Genomic DNA, 9,162 nt, shown 5'->3' with positions numbered 1-9,162 from the left:
CGGTCTTTTAACGGTACTCTTATCGGTTCTTTTGGAGAGAAAAAAAAGGTAAACTAACTAAACAAATTGTGAACAAAACTAACATTGCTTTTTATTTAAATTAAATACATAATATTTCACATCAAAAGAAACAACAGCGTTTTAACAAATCGTATTAAATAATCTGATGACAGAACTGTAAACAGAACTTTAACAAAATAAATAACTCGGTTACCTCTAATCATTAACCCATGTTTGTCTAATGTAGTTAACTTAAGGTGACCAGACTTTCAAAATTAAAACCGGGGACATTTTGAGTTTTGCGGTCAATATACCATCAACATATCCAACTGTCTTCACTGTTCAAGAAAAAAGGGGGACAATTCTGGTTCTATGTAATTCGAACATTTTAACTGTTGGATACAAACAGAAGGACGATAGCTCACGAGACTTCAGGTCTTTTATTTTGAAACTGTACATCAGATTCTCCAGATTCTCTCTGATTGACTAGATGGGGTGTCCTGCTATCACCCTCAAGAGAAATAAGTCTTTGATACTGGATAGTTTTTGTTTCATTCTTATTTAAAAACAGAGGGATGATAGCTCATATGAGACTTTAAAGGTCTTTTATTTTGAAACTGTACATCAGATTCTCCAGATTCTCTCTGATTGACTAGATGGGGTGTCCTGCTATCACCCTCAAGAGAAATAAGTCTTTGATACTGGATAGTTTTTGTTTCATTCTTATTTAAAAACAGAGGGATGATAGCTCATATGAGACTTTAAAGGTCTTTTATTTTGAAACTCTACATCAGATTGTCCTGATTCTCTCCGAGTGACTAGATGGGGTGTCCTGCTATCACCCTGAAGTGAAATAAGTCATTGATAATTTGACAGTTTTTTATTTATTCTTGTATAAAAACCGAAGGACGATAGCCCATATGAGATTTCAAAAGTATTTTATTTTGAAACTCTACATCAGATTGTCCTGATTCTCTCTGAGTGACTAGATGGGGTCTCCTGCTGCTATCACCCTGAAGTGAAATGAGTATTTGATTGACTTCGAGTGACTCTTTGATTATGGACGGTTTCCATTAAATAATAATCAAAATATAGACGGACAATAGATCTAATTTGAGATTTTAACTAGCATACATTTGAAATTGTGCTTCAGAAAGTAATGTTATTTTAGGAGTGTTGTGAGATGGTGTCAACATCAATTGAAATGAGTCACCCAGTGGAAATGTCAGATTCATAACTGTATCCTTACATTTTACATTCACTCAGTTATAATGTGGTAGTGTTGGAGAAATACTGTTTTCTCCTCTTTGGGTTGTTTTAATGCACTGATATCATGTGTGGCTCTGAACTGTGTATGGCCTTGCAGCTGCCTCTTCTTGTGATAGGAGGCAGGAGGCAGGAGGCAGGAGGAAGGAGGCAGGAGGCAGGAGGCAGGAGGCAGGAGGCAGGAGGCAGGGCATTTCATGTTGTTGATATTTATGAGGAGACAGACTTGCTGTCTCCTAAATATCGCTCGTCTATGAGGCGTGAAGGAAGTACGTGACTCTTTCCAGAAGACGTCGCAGACGATCCTGACACCTTTCCGACACCCGCGGATGATATTAGCGCCACCTCGATTTACGACTTTGTTGTTATCTCCTGTGTTTTGGACGAAATAAGCCTGATGTGTTTTGCTGTTCCTTGGAGCAACATGCCTCATGTGTGTGAGCTAACCCATATCCTTTGTATGTGATTGAACTCTGCTCCTTCTTGCAAGAATAAATCAGTTACCTGATCATTGATTCTCAACCTGGTGTTGAGTGATATTTTTCTAACATATTGGTCCTTCGAGCCGGAACCAAGATCTCCTTTTTTCTCCGGGCAAACGAGCCTGACACTGTGCACAGGGAGTCGAGAGACTCTTAGAAAAAGACCCCTACCTTGTTTCCCTTACAAAGAAACAATTTGGTAAATAGGGGGCAGGTTACGCTGGAGAGGAGAGGAGTGACGGATCCTTGAACTACCGACACAGGAGAGAAAGTCAATACAGGCACCGTTTTGGTTTCAACCCCTTGGTTCGCGGAAGGATACCAAAAAAGTCCTAGAAAGACACAGGTAAACTTATCTAAAGTACTTTTAAATGGTTTGTGGTTTCAAACTAGAGGCCTTGGGTATAAGTAGTTTGTGGTTCAAACTATGAGGCCAGTTTTTTTAGTTTCTTAAAAAACTAAAGGATCTTATAGTTCGTGGGTGGACTATAGGGCACATTTTCTTAGTTTTACTAAAACTATTGTGTGACTTTATAGTAGGTTACAAGGTACGGCGGTTTTATACCGTGGTAAATTTGGTTTTATATTGGACGTTGGATATTCGACACATTCGAAAAATCTATTTAACACTGGCTTCGATGGACGAATTGTTGTCAAACCAACTTCGATGTGTTAATACAAGGCTATATAACACAAAGCTTCTTTTGTCAAAAAACCCACCTTTTGATTTTATACTATTTTTTTTTAATGTTAAAAAATGCTAAAAATCTATTATGCGGCTTGACCTTTTCACCTACCCATGTTAAAACACATCTGATGAACAAAGAAAAGTACCCTCTGCATGAGAAAAAGCAAACACTCTGATTGTTAAAATGTTCCTCATCATCAAAATTGGTAACAGTTCTTTGTTTGTCTTTTTGACCATGTTGCAATATAGGACATATCCAGTGTTTTCAACTGTCAGTTAAAAATATCCTCTTGCCTACTATTTCTGAAGTCCTTATATTGTATGGAAGCGATTTAGTAATATCCGGATTATTGTCCTCCTGAGGTGCCTTTCTGTTGGCATATCCTTGAAAATGCTTACATAATAATAAAAAAAAAAAGTAACTTTCATTACTATTGCCTGTGTCAACCTTTGGTTGTTTTATGTGAAGATGTATATTTAGCTATTTTAAGTCATTTAAAGAATTCCATGTAGCCTAATCACCTTCAAAAATGTTAAGATTTCAATATAAGGGCTGTCAAGCTAAGGCTGCGGCCACACGAGGACGACAACGGCTAAACGCATAGGATTAACGCAAACACAATCGCAAACAAGCTTCCGTCCACACGCAATAGTTATCCGGATAGTGTCTGTCCGCACGAGACCGCTCCGTGTAGCTCCAACCGCTGGAGAAGGCCGAGGTGGGGCACGAGGTGAAGGCCGAGGTGGGGCACGAGGTGGAGGCCGAGGTGGGGCACGAGGTGGAGGGCGAGGTGGGGCACGAGGTGGAGGGCGAGGTGGGGCACGAGCTGGAGCACGAGCTGGAAGGCGAGGTGGGGCACGAGGTGGAGGGCGAGGTGCGGCACGAGGTGGAGGGCGAGGTGGGGCACGAGCTGGGGCACGAGGTGGAGGGCGAGGTGGGGCACAAGCTGGAGCACGAGCTGGAGGGCGAGGTGGGGCACGAGGTGGAGGGTGAGGTGGGGCACGAGCTGGAGCACGAGCTGGAGGGCGAGGTGGGGCACGAGGTGGAGGGCGAGGTGGGGCACGAGGTGGAGGGCGAGGTGGGGCACGAAGTGGAGGGCGAGGTGGGGCACGAGCTGGAGGGCGAGGTGGGGCACAAGCTGGAGCACGAGCTGGAGGGCGAGGTGGGGCACGAGGTGGAGGGTGAGGTGGGGCACGAGGTGGAGGGCGAGGTGGGGCACGAGGTGGAGGGCGAGGTGGGGCACGAGGTGGAGGGCGAGGTGGGGCACGAAGTGGAGGGCGAGGTGGGGCACGAGCTGGAGGGCGAGGTGGGGGCACAAGCTGGAGCACGAGGTGGAGGGCGAGGTGGGGCACGAGGTGGAGGGTGAGGTGGGGCACGAGCTGGAGCACGAGCTGGAGGGCGAGGTGGGGCACGAGGTGGAGGGCGAGGTGGGGCACGAGCTGGAGGGCGAGGTGCGGCACGAGCTGGAGGGCGAGGTGGGGCACAAGCTGGAGCACGAGCTGGAGGGCGAGGTGGGGCACGAGGTGGAGGGTGAGGTGGGGCACGAGCTGGAGCACGAGCTGGAGGGCGAGGTGGGGCACGAAGTGGAGGGCGAGGTGGGGCACGAGCTGGAGGGCGAGGTGGGGCACGAGCTGGAGGGCGAGGTGGGGCACGAGCTGGAGGGCGAGGTGCGGCACGAGGTGGAGGGCGAGGTGCGGCACGAGGTGGAGGGCGAGGTGGGGCACGAGCTGGAGGGCGAGGTGGGGCACGAGCTGGAGGGCGAGGTGGGGCACGAGGTGGAGGGCGAGGTGCGGCACGAGGTGGAGGGCGAGGTGGGGCACGAGCTGGAGGGCGAGGTGGGGCACGAGGTGGAGGGCGAGGTGGGGCACGAGGTGGAGGGCGAGGTGCGGCACGAGGTGGAGGGCGAGGTGCGGCACGAGGTGGAGGGTGAGGTGGGGCACGAGCTGGAGCACGAGCTGGAGGGCGAGGTGGGGCACGAGGTGGGAGGGCGAGGTGCGGCACGAGGTGGAGGGTGAGGTGGGGCACGAGCTGGAGGGTGAGGTGGGGCACGAGCTGGAGCACGAGCTGGAGGGCGAGGTGGGGCACGAGGTGGGAGGGCGAGGTGCGGCACGAGCTGGAGGGCGAGGTGGGGCACGAGGTGGAGGGTGAGGTGGGGCACGAGCTGGAGCACGAGCTGGAGGGCGAGGTGGGGCACGAGGTGGGAGGGCGAGGTGGGGCACGAGGTGGAGGGCGAGGTGGGGCACGAGGTGGGAGGGCGAGGTGGGGCACGAGGTGGAGGGCGAGGTGGGGCACGAGGTGGGAGGGCGAGGTGGGGCACGAGGTGGGAGGGCGAGGTGGGGCGCGAGGTGGAGGGCGAGGTGGGGCACGAGGTGGAGGGCGAGGTGGGGCACGAGGTGGAGGGCGAGGTGGAGGGCGAGGTGGGGCACGAGGTGGAGGACGAGGTGGGGCACGAGGTGGAGGACGAGGTGGGGCACGAGGTGGAGGACGGGGAGGAGGGAAATTCCTGGAGGGAAGTTGCTTTTTGTGTGGCAAATGTGGACATTGGGAAAACGACTGCAGAGCAAAGAGGCCACAGGAAGGAACGGAGGACTGGGTGGAGAAGGCATGACTAGAGCCAAGTGCATTTGCAAAATCAGGTCATGTATTATCACACACAAACATAGACCCTGAACAGATGAAAAAGGTTAACGTAGAAAGTCAAACAACAGAAACAACTACAAAACAAGATAACCCAAATCAAGATGACCTAAGACAAAATGACTCAGACCTTGACGGTGACACAGAAGCAAGTTCAGATAACGTGTCTATCAGCTCATCCGATGAGGAAGTGGAGATTTTAGAATTACAGTAGGTACAGTAGAATTAATGCTGGCTCACGTAGAGATACCATTTGTTACCTTAAAAGTAATGGGAATAGATATAACCAGATTATGCAAAACCGTTTGTTCAGACAGCAGATTGTAAGAATGGATTTATGACGTCAGTACTCACTCAACTACATGGGGGGAAAAATAGACCAGTGGCATTTTACTCCTCACAGTTGGACACCATAGCTCGAGCAATGCCCATTTGTTTACCAGCAGTAACAGCAGCCTCCATGGCAGCACAGGCATCTGCAACAATAGTGCTTTTTAGATCCTTGACTCTAAAAGTAACTCACGCAGTGTCCGTACTATTGTTACAAAATAAACAAACCTATATGTCACCAGCTACATTTAGCATGCATGGCTACGTTGTTATCACAACCAAATCTTACTATCGAGAGATGTACTACTTTAAATCCAGCTACACCACTGCCAGTAGAGATAGATGGGGAGCCACATGACTGTATCGCAGAAACTCAGAACAGAGTGTTACCAAGGACAGACCTGACGGATATTCCCTTCCCAGATGCAGACATAACGATGTATGTTGACGGTTCATGTAAGAGGAATCTTGATGGAACTAATGCAACAGGTTATGCTGTAGTGACACAAACGGAACTGCTCAAGGGCGCAGCATTGCCGTCTCACTTATCAGCACAGGCAGCAGAACTAATCACACTAACAGAGGCATGCACGCTGGGAAAAGAGAAGACAGTTAACATTTATACAGACAGCAACTATGCGTAATTGCGTATTCATGTATTCATGTGTTTGCACAACAATGGAAACATCGGGGGATGGTAACATCCACAAACAAACCTATTACACAAAGCTTTGATCCTATCCCTTTTGGATGTAGTACAACTCCCTAAGAGTGGCGGTCTGTAAGTGTGCAGCACACACTAACGGGACGGACCCAATGTCCACAGGGAACCGGAAGGCAGATGAAGAGGCTAAGAAAGCAGCGCAAAGACAGTGACAGGACAATGACCAATACATTTCTGAAAATATGGAACACATTGATCATGACACCCTAAAAGACATGCAAGGGAATGCACCTGACAAAGAAAAGATATACTGGAAGAAGAAGTTGTGTACACAGAATAAAGAGGGGTTGTGGGAAAGTACAGAAGGCACATTTGTATTACCAAATAGCTTATTTCGATATGCAGCTATATTGAGCCATGGGTTGGACCACGGCTCAACAGTGGGGATGGTGGAAGTAATACAGAGGATATTCACAGCCTATGGCTTTACAGACTACTCTAAACATGTTCTTTAGCGTGTTCTGTGTGTGCACAGTATAACCCTCAGGTACAGTTCAAACCAAAGAGAGGTAACATACCAGAGCCAGTATCCGTTTCAGCACATTTGCATGGACTTTATTGAACTAAATAAATATGAGGGAATGAAATATTGTCTAACAATAATTGACATGTACTCAACATGGATTGAAGTTTTTCCAACTAGGAATCCAGATGCATTGAGAGTGGCTAAAGCAGTGACAAATCACATAATCCCACGTTTTGGAATTTCGGAAAAGATCTATAGTGATAATGGCACACACTTTGTATACAAAGTAATTCAGGATTTGACAGCTGTATTTGGAATACAATTACAACGACATTGTTCTTATCATCCACAATCAGCAGGGTTGATAGAAAGAAATAATGGTACAGTAAAAGCTAAACTGAAGAAGATGATGGCCGAGACAGGGAAAACATGAATGAGATGCTTAGCACCAGTGATGCTAAGCATGCACATCCTACCCAGTGCTAGAGGGCTGTCACCTTTTGAAATGTTATATGGAAGACCATATTATCTGCCTGAGTTAAACCCATGTGTAAGAGAGGACGAGAGGATAAGTGAAAACACAGCAGAATTTATGGCAAACATTTTGAGAAGAAAAGAGATCACAAATGTTCTCGTCCCCTCTGCACAGGAAGTACCTGGCACTACACAGACAGTGAAACCAGCAGAGTGAGTGTTCACCAGAGCGATAAAGAGGAAGAGCTGGCACTCGCCCAAGTGGGAGGGTCCCTACCAAGCACTCCTGTCTACACCGACTGCAGTTAGAGTGGCGGAGAGAGCATCCTGGATACACCTGACTGTGAAGCTGTTTAAACCTAAGGACAGAAACTCGCCTCACTGTGGTGAAGTCTGGCTACAAAGGGAGGTGATTCCAATAAGGGCACTCGTCTCAAACCAGTGAAGAAACCAACAGAACCCAGTAGAACTTAAAGAGTGGATGTTCGCAGGGAAACAGTAACGGGTCTGAGTGATAGAAACTGACGATACAGAGAAAGAATTAGGCCATGGCATCCATTCGGATTACATTAAAACATGTGCCTACAATCTACCTACCTCAGCCGTTTGGGTACGTTTGTGTATGAATTTTTTATCTTTTACAATCATTTGTATTTTTCCAAGTTCTATGTTATTCCGTAGTATAAACAGGAGGGATATGTTGGGGAAATACTGTTTTCTCCAATCTTTGGGTTGTTTTAATGCACTGATATCATGTGTGGCTCTGAACTGTGTATGGCCTTGCAGCTGCCTCTTCTTGTGATAGGAGGCAGGAGGCAGGAGGCAGGAGGCAGGAGGCAGGAGGCAGGAGGCAGGAGGCAGGGCATTTCATGTTGTTGATATTTATGAGGAGACAGATTTGCTGTCTCCTAAATATCGCTCATCTATGAGGCGTGAAGGAAGTACGTGACTCTTTCCAGAAGACGTCGCAGACGATCCTGACACCTTTCCGACACCCGCGGATGATATTAGCGCCACCTCGATTTACGACTTTGTTATCTCCTGTGTTTTGGACGAAATAAGCCTGATGTGTTTTGCTGTTCCTTGGAGCAACATGCCTCATGTGTGTGAGCTAACCCATATCCTTTGTATGTGATTGAACTCTGCTCCTTCTTGCAAGAATAAATCAGTTACCTGATCATTGATTCTCAACCTGGTGTCGAGTGATATTTTTCTAACATATTGGTCCTTCGAGCCGGAACCAAGATCTCCTTTTAGGTAGTTATACGTAGTTTGTTTTAAATTATTATTGATCACATTATATAGTACATATTTCTTAATTTAAGCTCCAGTATATATGAATATGTTTGGAGTGTTTTTTTAGGTACATTTGTTGTTGACCGAGTAAAAGCTTTTATTCTGAAGGCAGTTTTTACAGGCCTCTACTGTAATGCATAGGATATTCGTGCACCGCAATACAACGTGCGGGCTGGCTTGACTGTGTTTTCCGAAGTGGGGGCTGGCTTGACCGCAGTACCCAGTGTTTCCTGACATGAAACGTTTTAATTCACCTTGCTATGTGTTTTTAACGTATATTAAAAAACTGAGACATTTCCGGGGACAGTTTCAACCGGGGACAGGCCAATACAAACGGGGACTGTCCCTGGAAAACAGGGACGTCTGGTCACCCTAAGTTAACTCCGTGTGTTGCTGCTAGCATACATAACACCTGACGTGGAAACGTTCCTCGTGGATGGGGCTACAGAGCTGCTGGAAAGACAGTGGAACCCGGTGCATTCCTCCGTCTGGATGTGGAGCACTTTTGATAAATGTTTCGACAAATTGCTCGTGTTACCGCCCTCACATGCTAAACTCTTATTCCACTTTAGGTAACGAGTATTGTCCACATCGAGACGGCTATAGTTTAACCCAGGGGTCGGCAACCCGCGGCCCTTTAAGCCCTCTGCTCTGGCTCCCTTGAGCTTAGACAAAAATAAGAAGGAAATAAATAAAAGTATTTGTAGGACTATTTATATTTTGTTGCACGGTTTTAACTAGGTCAACTAAAATATGCGTCACATCCTGCTCCGGTCCCGCGCGAGCGTCTTTTCTTGG

At 47.3% G+C, this 9,162-nt stretch overlaps 1 long non-coding RNA gene across 1 annotated transcript; it reads left to right on the top strand.

Annotated features, from left to right (window-relative positions):
* Positions 1 to 1,833: 1,833 nt before the first annotated feature.
* On the top strand, positions 1,834 to 8,259 carry LOC117440256 (uncharacterized). The gene is made up of 2 exons (XR_004551238.1): positions 1,834 to 2,094; positions 7,244 to 8,259. It is a non-coding gene; the product is annotated as an uncharacterized lncRNA (long non-coding RNA).
* The last annotated feature ends 903 nt before the right edge of the window (positions 8,260 to 9,162 follow it).

Source organism: Pseudochaenichthys georgianus, chromosome 24, assembly GCF_902827115.2.
Source record: "Pseudochaenichthys georgianus chromosome 24, fPseGeo1.2, whole genome shotgun sequence".
In the NCBI taxonomy this organism is placed as follows: Eukaryota; Metazoa; Chordata; class Actinopteri; order Perciformes; family Channichthyidae; genus Pseudochaenichthys; species Pseudochaenichthys georgianus.
Note: the sequence above shows the minus strand (reverse complement) of the source record. Positions and strands in the feature narration are given on the sequence as shown.